At 41.9% G+C, this 20,882-nt stretch overlaps 1 protein-coding gene across 1 annotated transcript in view; it reads left to right on the forward strand.

Annotated features, from left to right (window-relative positions):
- Positions 1-20,882, forward strand: part of LOC137375713 (follistatin-related protein 5-like) — a 517,934-nt gene that overhangs the window by 399,035 nt on the left and 98,017 nt on the right. The window lies entirely within an intron of this gene.

A 20,882-nucleotide genomic window follows, 5' to 3' on the forward strand; every position in this document is an offset into this window, starting at 1 on the left:
GTTTCATGCCTACCATTACTGATGCGAGCTTTTTATTCCAGATTTGTTTAACTACCTGGATTTAAATTCCCCAGCTGCCATCATGGGATTTGAACTCATGTCTCCTGATTATTAATCCAGGCCTCTGGCTTAATAGTCCAGTATCATAACCACTACGCTACTGTACTCCTAGATACAGAATTTGAATTAGGTTCAGGAGGATAGTAGGGACATTTCATAGGACATTTCTATCGCCAAAATCAAAGGCTATCTTGGAGCCTACATATCCGACTGCCAGAGGGTAGTTGAATTCATCTAATATCCATTGCTTAAAACATGATAAGGTAAGATGACTAAGTGACATGCACCTTTAAGTAATATCATCTTTTTTGAAATTCAGGATTAAGGTGTATAGTTATCATAGATTTAGGAGCAATGATTTCACAAATCTAAACTAATGGATGATGGATAACAGGTGAACATAATTTATAAGATTTTTACATGCCACTTCATAAAGTTGTGCACACAAAACTTTTAAAGTTGAGTAAGGCTTATGTATTGATAGTAATTTATTCAGCTAGACAGAACTGGCTCATTAATAAAAAGTATTAGGTGACTATAAATGGAAAAGTTTTTTAACTAATAGAGCTCCACAGGAATCTGTTTTGGATTCCCTGCTGGCTATGCTATTCATAAACTATTTGGAGGAGAACATTTCTTGTAATATTTTAAAATTTATTGATGATAGCAAGCATTAGGACCTGTTCACAAATATAAGGGTATGAAAAAAAGAGCTGAAGACTTGCAGGTGAATTATAATATGAATAAGTTCATATTTGAACAGGAAACATGAAATATGTGCACGGTGTACAGCTGTAATTAAAAAAGGACAAGTAGATAATTGGGGTCTAATTATTAATGACTAATTGAAAATTTCCAGTCAATATGAAGCTTACATTTAACAAAGCTCATCAAATACCAGAGTACTTCTTGAAAGAAGTTGATAATGGGACTGATCATGAGATGGGAATGCATTCAATGCACTGCTGTGCGTTGGGTTCTGGCGGCTTGCATTGTCAGGCCTAGAGATCTCTGGTCTACTCCATGTTGGTTGTGCCCAGTGTGCTAGTGACTGAAGCACTGGAAGTCCACATTAATTTTATTTGAGGAAATTCCCATAATGTAACTAGAGCACCCAAGCAGTGCTCCGTCAATAAGCACCCATTTGGAACAGGCTCTTCAGGGAAGGCCCTGAGGTGAGGACAGGTATTTTGTAGATGGACAACTCTTTCCCTATTATAGAGTCACCCTTCATTGTTTGGTCTTTAGTGGGCTTCCAGTGCTTCAGTTGCTGATCAGCTGCGTTGATGCATGGAGGTCTCAGACCTCCACGTGCAATAATATAGGCAGCTGGAAGCCAATGTGTCTCAGTGCATGGAATGTACCCCCATTACATCATGATCTCCTCCTGTGCCACCTTCCTATCTTTGCCTTCTCAGTGACACACATAATCTCTCATAAGGTACACGCCAGTAGCACCACCAAAATATTTGAATCAGCTGACCTCACATTATACTGTGGTCAGCTCAATGTGTGCAAGCACACAATGCATGTTACCAGTGCCTTATCTGGCAGCTCTGTGCAGGAAATGCATTATTGATTGTTTTAACCTTATATAGATTACAAATGAGATTACATCTGGTATATTAGTCTCAATTTTAACGAACCATCCTGTCCAACTTCTGTGGAGCCTAAAATCGGACAGCGTGTAAAATGAGCATTTGACCCAAACCCATTCTTTAGTCAGCAGGTGGGTTAAATTAACATTGGGGCTATTATGTGCAGTTTTAAGGGCCTGACTTTCAAAAGGATCATGTGCATTAGAAAGGTTGAAGAGAATAGTAACAATTCCAGGACTTAGGGCACTACCTTCTGGACTCACAGTGCAGCCAAGCACTGTTGGCATTCCTGGCCCTCAGGCATCAGTTCAACACAGCAACTGGATAGGTTTAAAAGCAACACAGAGACATCAGTGGTATGCAAAGTGCCAGAAGTGGTAAAGTGTCAAGCTCGACTTTGTGGTCGTATTCTTCACTCAGAAGGTTATGAGTTCAAGTCCCTTTCCAGAGACATGGGCACATAATCTAGGCTGGCATCTGAGGGAGTGCTGCATTGTTAGAAGTTGGCCTTGGAGGGAGTGCAGCATAGGTTTATCAGAATGATACCTGGACTCCAAGGGTTAAATTATGAGGAGAGATTACATAAACTCGGGTTGTATTCCCTAGAATTTAGAAAGTTAAGGGGTGATTTCATTGAAGTTTTCAAGATATTATGGGATAGGGTAGATCAAGAGAAACTACTTCTGCTGATTGTGGAGTCTAGAACTAGGGAACACAGTCTTAAAAATTAGAGCCAGACCTTTCATGAGTGAAATTTGAAAACAATTCTACAGACAAAGGGTGGTGGCAATTGATATTTGATCAATTATTAGTTTTAAATCTGAGATTGATCGATTTTTGCTAACCAAAAATATTAAGGGATATGGGGCAAAGGTGGGTATATGGAGTTAGATTGCAGATCTAATTGAGCTCCTTGAATGGCGGACAGGGTGAAAGGGCTAAATGGCCCATTCCTGTTCCTGTGTTTAAGTGCCATCTTTTGGATGTTATGCTAAACCGAGGCCCCGTCTGCTCTCTCAGGTGGATGTAAAAGACCCATGACACTATTTCACAGAACTAACTCTGGTGTCTTGACTCATATTTATCCTTCAATCAACATTATTTAAAAATAAATTATCTGATCATTATCACATTGCTGTCTGTGGGAGCTTGCTGTGCGCAAATTAGAAACATAGAAACATAGCAAATAGGAGCAGGAATAGACCATTCGGCCCATCGAGCCTGCTCCACCATTCATTATGATCATGGCTGAGCATCCAACTCAATAACCTGTTCCCGCTTGACTCCCCGTATCCTTTGATCCCTTTTCACCCCAAGAGCTATATCTAACTCCTTCTTGAAAACGTACAATGCTTTGGCCTCAACTGCTTTCTGTGGTAGCAAATTCCACAGGCTCACCACTCTCTGGGTGAAGTAATTTCTCCTCATCTCAGTCCTGAAAGGTTTACCCCGCATTCTTAGACTATGACCCCTAGTTCTGGAGTCCCCCACCATCGGGAACATTCTTCCTGCATCTATCCTGTCAAGTCTTGTTAGAATTTTATAGTTTTCTATGAGATCCCCCCTCACTCTTCTGAACTCCAACAAATATAATCCTAACCAACTCAATCTCTCCTCTTACGTCAGTCTCACCATCCCAGGAATCAGTCTGGAAACCTTCGCTGCACTCCCTCTATAGCAAGAACATCCTTCCTCAGATAAGGAGACCAAAACTGCACACAATATTCCAGGTTTGGCCTCACCAAGGCCCTGTATAATTGCAGCAAGACATCCCTGCTCCTGTTCTCGAATCCTCTCGCTATGAAGTTGTCAGATGTATTTCCTACATTATAACAGTGACTACGCTTCAAACATACTTAATTGACTGTAAAGCACTTTGGGACATTCTGAGATCATAAAATGTAAATGAAAACATTTCTTTCTTTCTGGCCAATATATATCCCACAACCAACATCACGAAAAACAGATTATCTGGTCCGTTTCTCGTTGCTGTTTGTGGGACTATGCTGTGCATAAAAACCCTTGGTCACAACAGTCAATACACTTTAAGAAGTAAATCGTTGGCTGTATAGTGCTTTTGGACATTCTGAGTTCATGAAAGGCGCAATATAAATGCAAGCTTTTCCTTTAAAAAGGTGCACCTATTGTAAACATATGCATGCACACTGAAACTACTTAATTTCTGTTTACTTCTTTAATTGCTTCTTCATTTAGTCTTGGCATAGAAAATGATGAGCTAACTGTTCCCAGAGGTAGAAAAAGGTAAATATTCCATAGTTTTTCTTAATTATGTTTTGAAAATGAGGAATTATGTAGAACCTTCCTTCAGCAAATTAAATAGATGGGGTAGAGTCTATGATAAGGTAGATTGCATATAGTCTGTAGTGAAAGAAGTTATGGGCTAAATTGCGTTTCCCATTCCCCACACTCTCGTATTTCTAATGATTTTGAGACAATTCAATATAATACTTTTACCCTTTAAATAGCAGTTCTTTGACGTTTTCCACAAAGATCAAAAATACTGTATACACAAAGCTTTGCAAGATTATAATTGGTCACCAAATGGTTAAGAGCTAGTTTGACAAAGAAATAAACCCCAGCTCATGGGCAGCATGGTGTCTGTTAACTTATATTACATTCACTTTGTGATTTTTATTCCTGAGCATGGTAAATCAATGTGCTTTTCTCCACCACGGGCCTGTTTCTGGATGATCCAAGCAGTGACCTCAATTACATAAAGTCCTCACCCACTATTAAACATACCCTGTAGCAGGCTGCAGATCACAGCAACTAAATGATTTCCATGTTAAAACAGCATGGCAAGCAATAACTGTTAAGATTAATGTTGAATCAGATGTGGTTGCTGTGTCGGATGCAGAAAAACAAATATCTAATGATCCCTGAAAAACAGAAATCTGTGTGTGAGTGAATGTGGGACAGTAACAGGAAAGTCTGCAATAAAGTCTTGCTTTAAAAGCACCCCTGTTCAATCAGTGCCTCTTTAATTAAAGCATTCACTAATTCCATATCTAATTGCACTTCAGGAGTTACAGGAAGTGTTTTTCGTCATTGTCTGTTACAGTTGTTTTTTCAAAGAATGATGGTATGTTTTATTAATGGAGAGACTCTTCTTCTTTGACCTCCTTGTCTCGAGAGACAATGGGTAAGTGCCTGGAGGTGGTCAGTGGTTTGTGCAGCAGTGCCTGGAGTGGCTATAAAGGCCAATACTAGAGTGACAGACTCTTCCACAGGTGCTGCAGATAAAATTGGTTGTCGGGGCTGTTACACAGTTGGCTCTCTCCTTGCGCTTCTGTCTTTTTTCCTGCCAACTGCTAAGTCTCTTCAACTCGCCACACTTTAGCCCTGCGTTTATGGCTGTCCGCCAGCTCTGGCGATCACTGGCAACTGACTCCCACGACTTGTGATCAATGTCACAGGACTTCATGTCGCGTTTGCAGACGTCTTTAAAGCGGAGACATGGACGGCCGGTGGGTCTGGTACCAGTGACGAGCTCGCTGTACAATGTGTCCTTTGGGATCCTGCCATCTTCCATGCAGCTCACATGGCCAAGCCATCTCAGGCACCGCTGGCTTAGTAGGGTGTATATGCTGGGGATGTTGGCCCGCCTCGAGGACTTCTGTGTTGGAGATACGGTCCTGCCACCTGATGCCAAGGATTCTCCGGAGGCAGCGAAGATGGAATGAATTGAGACGTCGCTCTTGGCTGACGTACATTGTCCAGGCCTCGCTGCCGTAGAGCAAGGTACTGAGGACACAGGCTTGATACACTTGGACTTTTGTGTTCTGTGTCAGTGCGCCATTTTCCCACACTCTCTTGGCCAGTCTGGACATAGCAGAAGAAGCCTTTCCCATGCGCTTGTTTAATTCTGCATCGAGAGACAGGTTACTGGTGATAGTTGAGCCTAGGTAGGTGAACTCTTGAACCACTTCCAGAGTGTGGTCACCGATATTGATGGATGGGGCGTTTCTGACGTCCTGTCCCATGATGTTCATTTTCTTGAGGCTGATGGTTAGGCCAAATTCATTGCAGGCAGCCACAAACCTGTCGATGAGTCTCTGCAGCCACTCTTCAGTGTGAGATGTTAATGCAGCATCGTCAGCAAAGAGGAGTTCCCTGATGAGGACTTTCCGTACTTTGGTCTTCGCTTTTAGACGGGCAAGGTTGAACAACCTGCCACCAGATCTTGTGTGGAGGAAAATTCCTTCTTCTGAGGACTTGAACGCATGTGAGAGCAGCAGCGAGAAGAAGATCCCAAAAAGTGTAGGTGCGAGAACACAGCCCTGTTTCACACCACTCAGGATTGGATAGAGGTCTGATGAGGCCCCGCTATGCTGAATTGTGCCTTTCATATTGTCATGGAATGAGGTGATACTTAGTAGCCCTCCAAAACACTCCCACAGGGGATGCAGGGACCAAATGGGCCCACATCAGAGACGCCATCTATGACTCAGCAATGACCACCTATGGCAATTGTGTGAAGCAGAATGCAGACTGGTTTCAATCTCACATTGAAGAGCTGGAACCTGTCATAGCCGCTAAGCGCATTGCACTGCTGAACTACAAGAAAGCCCCCAGTGAATTAACATCCGTAGCACTTAAAGCTGCCAGAAGAACTGCACAAAGATCAGACAGGCCCTACGCAAATGACTACTGGCAACACCTATGCAGTCATAATCAGCTGGCCTCTGACACAGGAAATATCAGAGGGATGTATGATGGCATTAAGAGTGCTTTTGGGCCAACCATCAAGAAGATCGCCCCCCTCAAATCTAAATCAGGGGACACAATCACTGACCAACGCAAGCAAATGGACCACTGGGTGGAACACTACCTAGAACTGTACTCCAGGGAAAATGTTGTCACTGAGACCGCCCTCAATGCAACCCTATCTCGGCCAGTCATGGATGAGCTGGACGTACAGCCAACAAAATCAGAACTCAGTGATGCCATTGATTCTCTCGCCAGCGTAACAGCCCATGGGAAGGACGGCATTACCCCTGAAATCATCAAGAGTGCCAAGCCTGCTATACTTTCAGCACTGCACAAACTGCTTTGCCTGTGCTGGGACGAGGGAGCAGTACCACAGGACATGCGCGATGCCAATATCATCACCCTCTATAAGAACAAGGGTGACCGCGGTGACTGCAACAACTAGCGTGGAATCTCCCTGCTCAGCATAGTGGGGAAAGTCTTCGCTCGTATCGCTTTAAACAGGCTCCAGAAGCTGGCTGAGCGCGTCTACCCTGAGGCACAGTGTGGCTTTCGAGCAAAGAGATCCACCATTGACATGCTGTTCTCCCTTCGCCAGCTACAGGAGAAATGCCGTGAACAACAGATGCCCCTCTGCGTTGCCTTCATTGATCTCACCAAAGCCTCGTCAGCAGACGTGGTCTCTTCAGACTACTAGAAAAGATTGGATGCCCACCAAAGCTACTAATGGAGAGACTAGCTCTCTATTAATAATACAAATTATTATTCCAGAAAAATAACAATAAGCAATAACTAATATAAAACATTGGAACCTTGTGGGGAAAGATTAAGTACATTCTATTCAACTATAAAGCATTGAAAGAGTACTCTCGCCTCTACTGGAATTTCAATGACTGACAAAATATCTGCCATATTCCTTCACACCCTGTTGTATGATTAGTTCACGCTTTTAGATAGAACAAGTATTTTCAAAAGTGTTATACATGGGCATCACAACTACAGGGGGTTCAGCTAATAAATGCATCTCTTCCTTATCACCATGATCAGCATGATCCCAAACAACCAGATCTGCAGCAAGTGGCTGCAACTCGAGGAACTTTGGTTCAGATGTTGAGTTGGAGTCTGAGGTGCAGATACTGCAATGCATCAAGGAGTTGGAGAGCTACCAGTTTGCTTTGAACCGGGAGGCAGTCACAACCCTTAAGTTAGATAATGGTTCAGATTTGCTTAGTAGCCAGGGACAGGAGGATGTGATTGTGACTCTGGCAGGTAAGGGTATTGCAGATGCGGTGGTGGAGGAGCATCAGCGTTTGACTTTGACCTACAGAAACAATGTGCTTGCTACCAATGTGGATGAGGACAAAGACTTCAAGGAGGATGGGCAAAATGACCACAGCACTGTGGTACAGGAGGCCATTCAAGTCTGAGAGCAAAAATGAATGTGGCAGTGGTAGGGGATAGTATAGTCAGGAGGATAGGTACTGTTCTCTGCAGCCTCGACTGGGAATCCTGAAGGTTATGTTGCCTGCTGAGTGCCAGGGTTAAGGACATCTCCTTGCGCTGGAGAAGAACTTGGAGAAGGAAGGAATGGATCCAGTTATTGTTGTCCACCTAAGAACCAACAACATAAATAGAACTAGGAATGAGTTTCTGATGAGGGAATTTGAGGAGCTCAGGTATAAATTAAAAAGCAGAACCTCAAAGATAGTAATCTCTGGATTTCTGCCTGAGCCATGCACAAATTGGCAGAGGGAATGACAGAGGAGAGGTTTAAATGCTTGGCTGAAAGAGTGGTCTGGGAGGCAGGGTTTTCAACTTATGGACATTGGCACCAGAACTGGGAAAAGAGAGAACTGTTCTGTTGGGATGGGCTCCACTTAAACCTGGCTGGGACCAGTAACCTCATGAATCGCATAACTAGGGCAATAGATTAAACTAATAAGTAGGATGGAGATTTCAGTTAAAGGTATATTTCTAAGTCTGAAGAGAAAAGTCAAGACTGTAGAGCAGTGTAGCGATTTAGCTAAAATCAAGCAGACAGTGTCAGGAAGGGACAAAGAATTTATTAGAGGTAATAGGACATTAGCAACAAAGGCCACATCAGGGAAAAATAGTGAAAAGTTAAAATTAAAGGCACTATAACTCAATGCATAAATTATTTGTAGCAAGATAGATTAATTCATGGAACAAATGGAGATAAATGGATTTGAAAGTGCTGGAAATACTCAGCATGTCTGGCAGCATCTGTGGAGAGAGAAACAGGGTTAACATTTCAGGTCTGTGTTCATTCATCAGAACTGGGAAAAGTTAGAAATGTAATAGATTTTGAGCAAGGGAAAGGGAGGAGTGTGGGAAGAAGAACAAAAGGGAATGTCTATGATAAGGTGGAGGGCAGAAGAGGTTAAATGACAAAAAATTTCATGGTGCAAGACAAAAGGGACAAGGAAAGAAACAAAAGATATGCCGAGAGTATGTGTGAATGGCAGGATAGCTGCTATCTGAACGCAAAGTAAAGGAAATAAGAGAGAAACGAGAGGAAAAAAAACAAACCAGCAAAGTAACATGAAACAAATTGGGGGCACAGATTATGATCTAGCATTGTTGAACTCAATTTTTAATCCAGAAGGCTGTAAAGTGCCCAGTTGAAAGATGAGGTGCTGTTCCTCGAGCTTACATTGAGCTTCATTGAAACAATGTAGCAGACCAAGGACAGAATGGTCAGAGTGGGAGAATTAAAATGACAGGCCACTGGAAGCTCAGGGTCATGCTTCCTGGCTGAACGGAGGTGTTCCGCAAAGCTGTCACCCAATCTCCAATGAGATAGGGTTAATTAATAATCTTATGGTAAAAGGTCCACTGGGGAAGTGTGACCATAATATGATAGAATTTCATGTCAAGTCAGAGTGTGCTTTGTGGTTAAGTCCAAAACTTGGGTCTTAAATTTAAACAAAGCCAATTGTGGAAATATGAGGGGCAATTTGGCTGAGGTTGATTGGGAAATCAGATTTAAAGATATGACAGTAGATAAGTAATGGCAAACATTTGAATAAATAATACATAATTCTCAATAAATATACATTCCATTGAGGAATAAAATCTCCACTGGAAAAGTGGTACTTCTGTGACTAATTAGAGCAGTTAAGGGTCGTGTTAAATTAAAAGAAGAGGCTTACATTGTTGCCAAAAAGGGCAATAACCCTGAGGTTTGGGAGGGTTTTTAAAAAAATCACAAAAGATGACCAAAAAATTAATAAAGAGGGAGAAAATTGAATGAGAGTAAACATGCAAGAAATGTAAAAACGCATTGTAAGAGCATTTACAAGCATGTATAAAGGAAGAGATTAATGAAAGTAAACGGGGTCCTCACAGGCAGAGACAGGATAAATTATGTTTGGAAATAAGGAAATGGCAGAAAAGTTAATCAAATATTTTGTGACTGTCTTCACTATGGAAGACACAAAGAACATATCAGAAATTATAGGGAACCAAAAGTCTAATGAAAGTAAAGAAATTAAAGTAAATAATATCAGTAAAGTAAAAGCATGAAGGAAATAAATGAGACTGAAAATCAACAAATCCTAGACCTGATGGCCTAGGGTTTTAAAAAAGGTAGCTGTGGAGATAGTGAATGAATTGGTTTTGATCTTTTGAGCATTTCCTAGATTCTAGAAAGGTTCCTGTAGATTGCAAGATCGCAAACGTAACCCCACCATTTAAGAAAAGAGGGAGAGCTAAAATAGGGAACTAAAAACCAATTTGCCTGACATCCATAGCAAAGAAAATGCTAGAATAATATATTAATGATATGGTAACAGGCCACTTTGAAAAGCACATTTTGATTTGGCAGAGTCAACACTGTTTTATGAAAGTGAATCATGTTTGTCAAATCCATTAGTGTTTGAAATGACAACTACCTGGGTAGATAAAGGGGAATGAGTGGACGTAGTATATTTTGTATTTCAGAAGATGTTTGATAAAGTGCCTCACAAGCGGTTGTTGCACAAGATTAGGACTCATGGGATTGGGTGTAATATATTAAAATATATATTATATATATATTGAAACCGGAAGGACCACCTGGCATCAACCTTTGCGCTGGAAACGAAAACAGCAAACCCGCCCTGTCAAACCTGAAGAATCCTCCTGACAAACATCTGGGGGCTTCTGCAAAAATTGAGAGAGCTGTCCCACAGATTAGACAAGCAACAACCTGACAAAGTCATACTCGACGAATCATACCTTGCAGACAATACCCCAGACATCACCATCCCTGTCCCACTGGCAGAATAGACCCACCAGAGGTGGCAGCACAGTGGTATACAGTCGGAAAGGGAGTTGCCCTGGGAGTCCTCAACATTGACTCTGGACCCCATGAAGTCTCATGGCATCAGGACAAACATGAGCAAGGAAACCTTCTGCTGATTACCACCTACCGCCTCTCCTTCAGCTGATGAATCAGTGCTTCTCCATGTTGAACACCAATTGGAAGAGGCACTGAGAGTAGCAAGGGCACAAATTGTACTCTGGATGGGGGACTTCAATGTCCATCACCAAGAGTGGCTCAGTAGCACCATTACTGGCCAAGCTGGCCGAGTCCTAAAGGATATAGCTGCTAGACTAGGTCTGCAGCAGGTGGTGAGGGAACCAGCAAGAGGGAAAAACCTACTTAACCTCGTCCTCGCAAATCTACCTGTTGCAGATGCATCTGTCCATGACACTATTGGTAGGAGTGACCACCACAGGGTCCTTCTGGAGGCAAAGTCCCGCCTTCACACTGAGGGTTCCCACCATCGTGTTGTGTGGCACTACCACCGTGCTAAATGGGATAGATTTCGAACAGATCTAGAAATTCAAATCTGGGAATCCATGAGGCACTGTGGGCCATCAGCAGTAACAGATTTATATTCAACCACAATCTGTAACCTCATGGCCCGGCATATCCCCCACTCTACCATTACCATCAAGCCGGGGGACCAACCCTGGTTCAATGAAGCGTGCAGGAGGGCATGCCAGGAGCAGCACCAGGCATACCTAAAAATGAGGTGTCAGCCTGGTGAAGTACAACACAGGACCACTTGCATGTCAAACAGCAGAAGCAGCATGCGATAGACAAGGCTAAGCAATCCCACAACCAACAGATCAGCTCTAAGCTCTTCTGTCCTGCCACATCCAGTCGTGAATGCTGGTGGACAGTTCAACAACTGACAGGGGGAGGAGGCTTCATCAATATCCCCATCCTCAATGATGGGGGAGCCCAGAACATCAGTGCAAAAGACCAGGCTGAAGCATTTGCATCCATCTTCAGCCAGAAGTGCCGAATGGATAATCCATCTCGGCCTCCTCCTGAGGTCCCCAGTATCACAGATGCCAGTCTTCAGCCAATCCGATTCACTGCACGTGATATCAAGAAATGATTGAAGGCACTGGATACTGCAAACAGGGTCCTGACAACATTCCGGCAATAGTACTGAAGACTTGTGCTCCAGAACTAGCCGAGCCCCTAGCGAAGATCTTCCAGTACAGCGACAATACCAGCATCTACCTGGCAATATGGAAAATTGCCCAGGTATGTCCAGTACACAAAAAGCAGGACAAATCCAACCAGGCCAATTACCACCATATCAGTCCACTCCCAATCATCAACAAAGTGATGAAAGGGGTTGTTAACAATGCCATCAAGTGGCACTTGCTCAGCAATAACCTGCTCACTGATGCTCAGTTTGGGTTCCGCCAGGACCACTCAGCTCCTGACCTCATAACAGCCTTGGTTCAAACATGGACAAAAGAGCTGAACTCCAGAGGTGAGGTGAGAGTGACTGCCCTTGGTGTCAAGGCAGCATTTGACTGAGTACGGCATTAAGGAGCCCTAGCAAAACTGGAGTCAATGGGAATCGGGGGGGGAAAACTCTCCGCTGGTTGGAGTCATACCTAGCACAAAGGAAGATGATTGTGGTTGTTGGAGGTCACATCTCAGTCCCAGGACATCACTGCAGGAGCTCCTCAGGGTAGTGTCCTAGGCCCAACCATCTTCAGCTGCTTCATCAATGACCTTCCCTCCATCATAAGGTCAGAAGTGGGGATGTTCGCTGATGATTGCACGATGCTCAGCACCAATCGCGACTCCTCAGATTCTGAAGCAGCCAATGTCCATATGTATCAAGACCTGGACAACATCCAGGCTTGGGCTGATAAGTGGCAAGTAATATTTGCCCCACACCAGTGCCAGGCAATGAGGATCTCAAACATGAGAGAATACATCCATCTGTCCTTGATGTTCAATGACATTATCATCACTGAATCCCCCACTATCAACATCCTGGGGCGGTGGGGGGGGGGGGGGGGGGGTGGTCACCATTGACCAGAAACTGAACTGGAGTAGTCACATAAATGGTGTGGCTACTTATGCAGGTCAGAGGCTGGGAATTCTGCGGCGAGTAACTCACCTCCTGTCTCCCCAGTGTCTGTCCACCATCTACAAGACACAAGTCAGGAGTGTGATGGAATACTCTCCACTTACCTGGATGGATGCAGCTCCAACAACACTCAAGAATCTCGACACCATCCAGGACAAAGCAACCTATTTGATTGGCACCCCATCCACCACCTTCAACCTTCACTCCCTCGACCACCAACGCACAGTGGCAACAGTGTGTACCATCTACAAGATGCACTGCAGGAACTCACCAAGGCTCCTTCAACAGCATCTTCCAAACCCACATCCTCTGCCACCTAGAACGACAAGGCCAGCAAATACTTGGGAACACCACCACCTGCTAGTTCCCCTCCAAGTCACACACCAGCCTGACTTGGAACCATATTGTCATTCCTTCCTTGTCGCTGGGTCAAAATCCTGGAACTCCCTTCCTAACAACACTATTGGTGTACCTGCACCCGGAGTACTGATGAGGTTCACCAGGCTGCTCACCACCACCTTCACAAGGGCAATTAGGGATGGACAATATATGCTGGCCTGTGATGCCCACATCCCCTGAGTGAATTTTTAAAAAATAAGCACTGAGGATTGGTTAATGGACAGCAAACTGAGAGGAGGAATAAATAAGTAATTTTTGAGATGGCAGAGTGTAACTCGTGGAATGCTGCAAGGTTCAGTGCTTGGGGTTCAACTATTTACAATCTATATCAATGATTTAGATGTGAGGACTGAGTGTAATACATTCAAATCTTCTGGCGATACAAAGCTAGGTGGGCAAGTAAGCTGTGAAGAGATTGCAAAGGAATATAGACCAGTTAAAGAATCTATATGCTGCCGGTGAGCTCCTCATCAAAACGGGTGGGAAATGGCAGCTGGCCAGTGGGTGACAGAGGAAGTTCAGGCAGCCGATGTCTGGCAGACAGCACTAAGGGAAGATTCACTGGCAGTCAGGTAACTTGCAGGGAAGGGGTTTTGGCAGGGTCTCGCAGCTCAGCAGTATCCACGACTTTCCTTGTGGGGCCTGGAAGAGCACTCCTTCAACTCCTGGCCGTAGAAAGGATAGCTTTACACTTACCTTGTGTTACGACCGAGGTGGGAGGAGGGCACTGTTAATTCAATCCCACTTCTCCCCAGGTCACAACATATTCCTTAACGTTTTCCCACTTGTGGAAACAATCAATCAGATACACAACTTTTCCCCAGAATAGAAAACACCAACCAGGTTTCTTTACAGAATAACTAAATTTACAGTTTATTATAAAATAAATCTTAACTAGTAATGAAGTAAAACAATATCACATAGATCAAATTTTATGAAAATCCAACATTAAATTTTTTAAAAGTCCCCTTTACCGTAGTCCCTTCACACTCACACACACACACATGTATATTCTGGTCAACTAAAAAAAAAGTAAAAAAGGATTTACACATACATACACACACACACATATTCTGGTTAACCAAAAAAAAAGTAAAATAGGAATTTTAGATCAGAGCTTTGTTCCAGACAAAAAAAATACACGCCGGCAGTTCACTTGCCCACCCCTGAGTAAATAGCAGATGAGACTCACTGCACCGAACTAGCACACAGTCCAACCTTCAAGCAACTATTAAAGAATCTTCTAGAATTAGCTCTCTTCAGGCCGGCATTGAAAAGCAATTTAGCAGGCCTTCTTGAAATGCAGGAACAAGACAAAATGGCACACTGAGCTTCACAGAGCCTTTTAATGAATTGCGAGCTGGGTTGTGGTTTTCTGCTCTTCCTTGGAATTCTCTCCTTTTTCTGTCCTTCTTTGGCACTTTAGCAGCACTTGACTTTTGTCTCCTTCCAGAAGGTATCACACACACGCACTAACTAACAACCAAAACAGCTTGGCAGTTCTCTGCCCACCCCAATGTTCTCTGTTGCGACTGGGCTTGTCCAATCAAAGGAGTGCTGGTCAATTTCTGTCCCTGTTGCCAGGGTTTCTGCTCATCTTTAACTCAAGCCATGTGACAAACCAACACTGTTGCCAATCCGGCTCTCACTGTCCCCTTGATTAAAAAACATTTATTTAGTTTAACTATAAATTCCTTTAAAAAAAAATTATCTTTAACAAAACAGAGTCACTTCCATCACACTTGGTACCAGCTGCACACCCACTTCAGCCTGATAGGAAAGCCGGGGCAGCTACTGGACTTAGGCCCCAGTTAAAATGCAATTGGGGCTGGCTTTACATAAAAAGGATCAATTTGCCTACAATTGAGGCCCCCGCCTGCTTTAGGCAAGTGGCTCATCAGTCCGCAGAATCCTACTGGTTAAAATCGACAAGTCGGGGAAGGGTTGAGTTACAAGTGGGTAAGCAACCCTTCTGTTTTTAACTGTCTATGGACCTAAGTTCTGCCAAGCAGATAGGGTTAAAATTGACCCTCTGATGTCTGTGGACTAACCAAATCTCAATGGGGAAGCAGTGAAGGATATTGCAATTTGTCCCAGTGTTCCAGGAAAGGAAAAAATTGAATTGGGAAAGAAACTAAAGGGAAACTGGATTCAGGGCGAGGGAAGGAGAACATTTGGGTCAGTGGGGAAGGAGAAATTGGGGAGGCAACAGAGATAGCTGAATTAATGGTGCTTAACTTGCTGATGAAATAATGCCAGAACTCCTCACATTCATTGTTAGAATCAGGGAAGTAATGCTCTCACAACCTAGCAAATTCAGGGCACTATAAGTTTACAAAATGGCAGGATTTTCCGAGATCCAAGGAGTCGTGGATTGCACCGACACCACCATGCATGCTCCCTTTATCAATGCGAATATGCATATTAGGAAAGGATGCCACTTTCTCAACATGCAGCACATTTGTGACTGGTAGCACACCATCATCCAAGTGCCTTTCATGATTTCAGGATGTCTGAAAGCTTTTCACAGCCTACTAAGTACTTTTGAAGTGTTGTCAGTTTTGTAATATAGGGAAACATGGCAACCAGGATACAATCGATGCTTGATAAGCATCCCTCTTTTAAAAGTAGTGCTTGTGAGCTCTGGATTTCCAGGCTACTTGCTGAGGGAAATGTCTCCTCTTGTCAATCCAGCTATTAGAATCTGTCTTTTTCCTTTAAAAGAGTGCAGAAAGTAAAATTTATCTTTGGTTACCGTAAGATATGCTAAGATATAGATATCAGTATGCAGCTCAAAATTCATGAGATGGGGCTGACAGGTACATGCACCAAATGCACAGTAAGCATTCCTAGAAACCGCTTCTCTCAGTTGACATTATGGATTAAACATCCCTTTGTAAAATATTCTTACTCTCTAGAATAGATATTAGGGATTATTTTCTGACTTTGCACTCCCCATAGTGTTCACATCAAACATTCTGATCCACATACTGCATGATTCTCTGATCATTAATTTATCTCAGCAAAAATGTCATGCAGAGCAGACATCCAGATTTATGATATGCACCGTAATCTTCAGTAGGTGCTCCTAACGGATGAGACCTCCTACTAAGACTGCAAAATCGGAGAATTTCCCCTATCAAAATTAAAGTCCACGCCATTTACATTTCAACATGATGGTACATGATTAAATCCACTTATACCTCAGTATCCAATATGAAGGGTAAGTTATCTTGAAATCCTTCTTTGTTGCCATCTCCATTGAAAGGATTGGTGACAGTTCATCCTGGGGTTGTATGTATTGACATGCTAGCCAACTGTAGGTTGGCTGGATGCAGACTCTCCCTATGGATTCCTACGTGATGAATTCTAATTTCAGCTGGATCATCTGTAGGCCATACTGACCTTCGAATAAGTTCTCTCTCTATCTTCTTGGTCATGAAGGCTGTGGCCAGGCGAAAATACAAAAATGTAGATCACTTTTGAAAGAAATCCAAAACATTTAACAATACTGATATTTACTTTATATGTTTCAAATTATAATCTGGATTATCAAGAAATTTCAGATCAGACCACTTTCTTCTGTTTCTACAATTGTCAGTGTTGCTCAATCCTGTTTGATATCTTCACTGCTGTGCTTCATGGGTTGAAACATATTGTCATGCATGCAATTATCATTTTCAAAATTTGAATTAAGATGTTATATAATTTAACTTTGTTAAATCGTAATTTAAACATCTCAGTCATATCATCGAACTCTAATCTCTGATGAATACTAATTCTGCTGTTTAAATTTGCCTTTTTTTCCTTTTTACTAATAAACATAATTTCTTATTAGTCTCCTGAAAAAATTCTTTGAATAAAGAATATTTGAAATGCTAGCTATGCTGATCCAAGCTGAGCCTCAGGCTCATTGTAGTCATTTTCTACAAGATGCTACATGTTCACTGCAATAAAAGAGCATGTTATCTTCATCTCACTGTTGTAATCTGATGGCAGGCTATAGATCTAAATAAATGCCGCAGACTTCCATGCAATTATATCATATTAAGACAATTCTTCATTTTAATGGGTAGCAACATTTAGCTTTGAAATCCTTGTGATTTCTGAGCTCGCTGGCAGCATACAAAGGAGCCTTGAAGTAAAACTTTTTTCAGATTCAACACCAGTCCAACAAATGAAACATTCCAGCAGAATAGATGATTTAATGAGGTAGCAAATTATTCTCTTACCTCTGAAGTTTGTGATCCCACTCACCACAAATTGATGGGATGTAAATGTTTGCTTTCTGTCTAGGCCACATGAACTGAGTTTGGGCAGCTTCAATTTAAGTGTGAAACTACAGAACAAAATTGCCCTGCATTTAATATTAATATGCATTATAAAGTTGGTTAATTTCAATTAGAAAGGTCATAAGACAGATTTAATAAAGGTACTCGTTAAAACACATTTTTAGAGCAGAGTAGAGGGAGATTCTCTCTGCACCAGCTATATTTAAGAGTTCCATAACTAGCACTTATTATCCTTCAATTTGAGCACAAAGATTCGCCAAAAGATATGTTTAACACTCTTTCTACAGCTTACCCTTTGATACTTCTAATATTTACCAATGGCTTTATTTGTATTCAACAATAACATTTTTAGAACTATCAGTTGTACACTTGTGTAGGACATGCACGTGAGAAACAAATGCAGATAACCCATACACAAAGCAAAGAATAAACAATTGGCAAGAAAAAGTTTTAGTATTATACCATTGAGATTCAAGCCTGATTTATAATTGATTTTCCTCTGGAATTAGAAGATTGAGGACGGAGAATCCGGTGGGAGCCGTTCCATCAGAAAATATGAAACAAGTCATGCTGTATCTACACTGCTAATATAGTCAAAGGCAAACACCAGGACAAATGAGACAGACTTGGGAAATTACATAATCAGAGTAATTGGTGTTGGTTCATCAGACAAACGTAACTTCCTGTTAGAATTCAGACTACCACTGATCAAGATTTAAAAGCAAAATACTGTGGATGCGGGAAACCTGAAATAGAAATGGGAAGTGTTGGAAATACTCAACAGTCTGGCAGCATCCATGAAGGGAGAGACAGAGTTAACATTTCAGGTCAATGACCAGAACTCCTTCACAGATGCTGCCAGACTTGCTGAATATTTTCAGTACTTTCTGTTTTTATTATTGATCAAGATTTGCCTGATGACTGGAAAAAGAAGTTTGTCACCTTTCTTGCTTACATTAATTATGTTCAACCAAATCCCTGTGTTGATATCATATCATTTATGGGGAATGTGGACAAAATTCCATCTAATTGCACTGTTGATGTCACAAGTCAATTAGAATCACTGCAGTGAGAAAAACAGTTAGAAAACTTGTTATTGCCATTGTTTTCCTATCTCAGCATTGACATAAACCTGTGGCAAATGGTGATTTTCAAGAATACATCAGTGCCCAGAGAAACGTTCCCTTCAAATGTATTTGTAGTTGATGAAAGAGGAATTTATACACATGTTCATTGACAACTAAATGCTGGCTGACATGGCCTGCTTTATTTTTGATATAGTTACTGCTTTGTTCAATGATTTTTTATGACTTAGAATTATAAAACCACAGATGAAATGTCTTAAAATATATGTGATTATCATTGTGACTCATCTCACCAACAAACTGAAGTCCTTAGATATTTTTGTTAACAGCTCATTCAAATGCATTCCAAGGCTGTACAGAAAGTTGACATTCATTTGCTTCCGTGAGCTGCACAAGAAGGACAAACTGCAAGACAGGGTGCTAGTGGATTGTGAATGCTTGAACAGCAATTAAACATTTATGCTGTCTGCAGTGTAATTCATAAAGCACAACTCTGGTCTGCTGAACGAACCAAAGCTGAAGCTGGTACAGCTGAAGATGAACCTGATGGCCATGCAGAGAACAGTGGACTCAATGAACAACAACTTTTTGGTGACAGCAACAGCAACTCTTTTAATGTCGATGTTGAAGAAACTCATTAGTCTATCTTTACTGTTTAACTGAGCTTGGTCATATTTTGTAAGAGAAATACCAATGCCAAACGTTTTCATGTTCACCAAGTTATTTTTCACACTTGACTAACAAACATTCGTAGTCAATTAGAAAATGTTGAATCAGTTTTGACTAGTTCACTTTTACGTCTGTTGCAGATTTGCAAATAGAATCATTTTTAAAGAAGCAGTTGCAAATATAAAGACCACACAAGTATGCAGCAGATGCTTTGAAATACAAAAGCTTGGTATAATTTGAAGCTTATAGTCACAAAAACATTTGGTTGTACATTGCTTATTGGTACTGACATTGAATAGCTTTAGTGTCTTTTTACTGTATGTCCTGATTTGTTTTGTGGCACAAAATGGTTGCTTGCTAATTTATTGACCAATTCTGAAAAGTAAATTAAATTAGGTTTAGTCAATAGAAAATGGTAACTCTATCTGTACCTAGCATTCCCGTTGCATTGCACTGCTGACCAACCTTGGCTCCTGGTCCAGAAATACCTTGATTTTAAGATTCTCATCCTTGTGTTCCTTGGCTGCCCTCCTTGACAGCTACCAAGGCCCTACACTCTGGAATTCCCTCCCTAAACCTCTCTGCCTCAGTACCTTTCTCTTTTCCTTTCAGTTGCTCCTTAAACCCTACCTCTTTGGCCAAGCTTCCTTCCTGGTCACCTGTCCTAATATCTCTTTAAGTGGCTCAGTGCCAAACATTACCTGACAGCACTCCTGTAATGCAACTTGTGACTACATTAAAGGCACCAGACTGTTGTTATTGTTGTAGGATCTTAATGTAAGACCAACAAAGTGCAGATTCACAGTCAAGTCAGCGGTAGCCTATTGATCTTTATCAGGCAGAATACCTGGCATGGCACATTCATCCTAGCTGTTTTGTTTTACAGACAAAATAGCATATTTTGTGAGAGAGGAGATATTAAAGGTAAACTTCACCATCTGGTTGGTAACCTGGCAGAGCAAATCACTTGCATTCTATAATAAAAGCAAAATACAGCAGATGCTGGAAATCTGAAATAAAAACAAAAAGTGCTGGAAAATACTCAACAGATCTGGCAGCATATGTGGGGAGAGAAGCAAAGTTAACGTTTCAGGTCAGTGACCTTTAATCAGATAAGTTTCGCTGAAAGGTCACTGACCTGAAACGTTAACATTACTTCTCTCTCCACAGATGCTACCAGACCTGCTGAGTATTTCCAGCACTTTGTTTTTATTTCACTTGCACTCTATATTGCTTTCAAGGGAACAAAAATCAAGCAGGTTCGAAAACAGTTTGCTCAGTCAGGTTACTATACAGATGGTGAAGTTGAAAATAATTACTGCCACTATTCATGGAGGGACATTATTTATGATCTTTTTCCCTTTATTTCTGGCAGAGTACTTTCAATTACAAGGCCAATAACTTGCTCTCATGCTTCTGGAAAAGTGTGTCGTTAGTAGGGAGCAAAGGGCTTGTGATCCTGCCCCTCTGGTGACGAATGAATGGGTGAGCTATGTGCCTGTGATTTTCTGCAAAGAGCTCCTTGCAAACATCATTCCCGGGTGGGATCGCAGGAGCACAGAATTGGTTCTTAAAAGTGCTTCCTACCCAGATCATCTTTTTCACAGCATTTCTTTTAATACCTTTGCTATATGT

Source organism: Heterodontus francisci, chromosome 12, assembly GCF_036365525.1.
Source record: "Heterodontus francisci isolate sHetFra1 chromosome 12, sHetFra1.hap1, whole genome shotgun sequence".
Lineage (NCBI taxonomy): Eukaryota > Metazoa > Chordata > Chondrichthyes > Heterodontiformes > Heterodontidae > Heterodontus > Heterodontus francisci.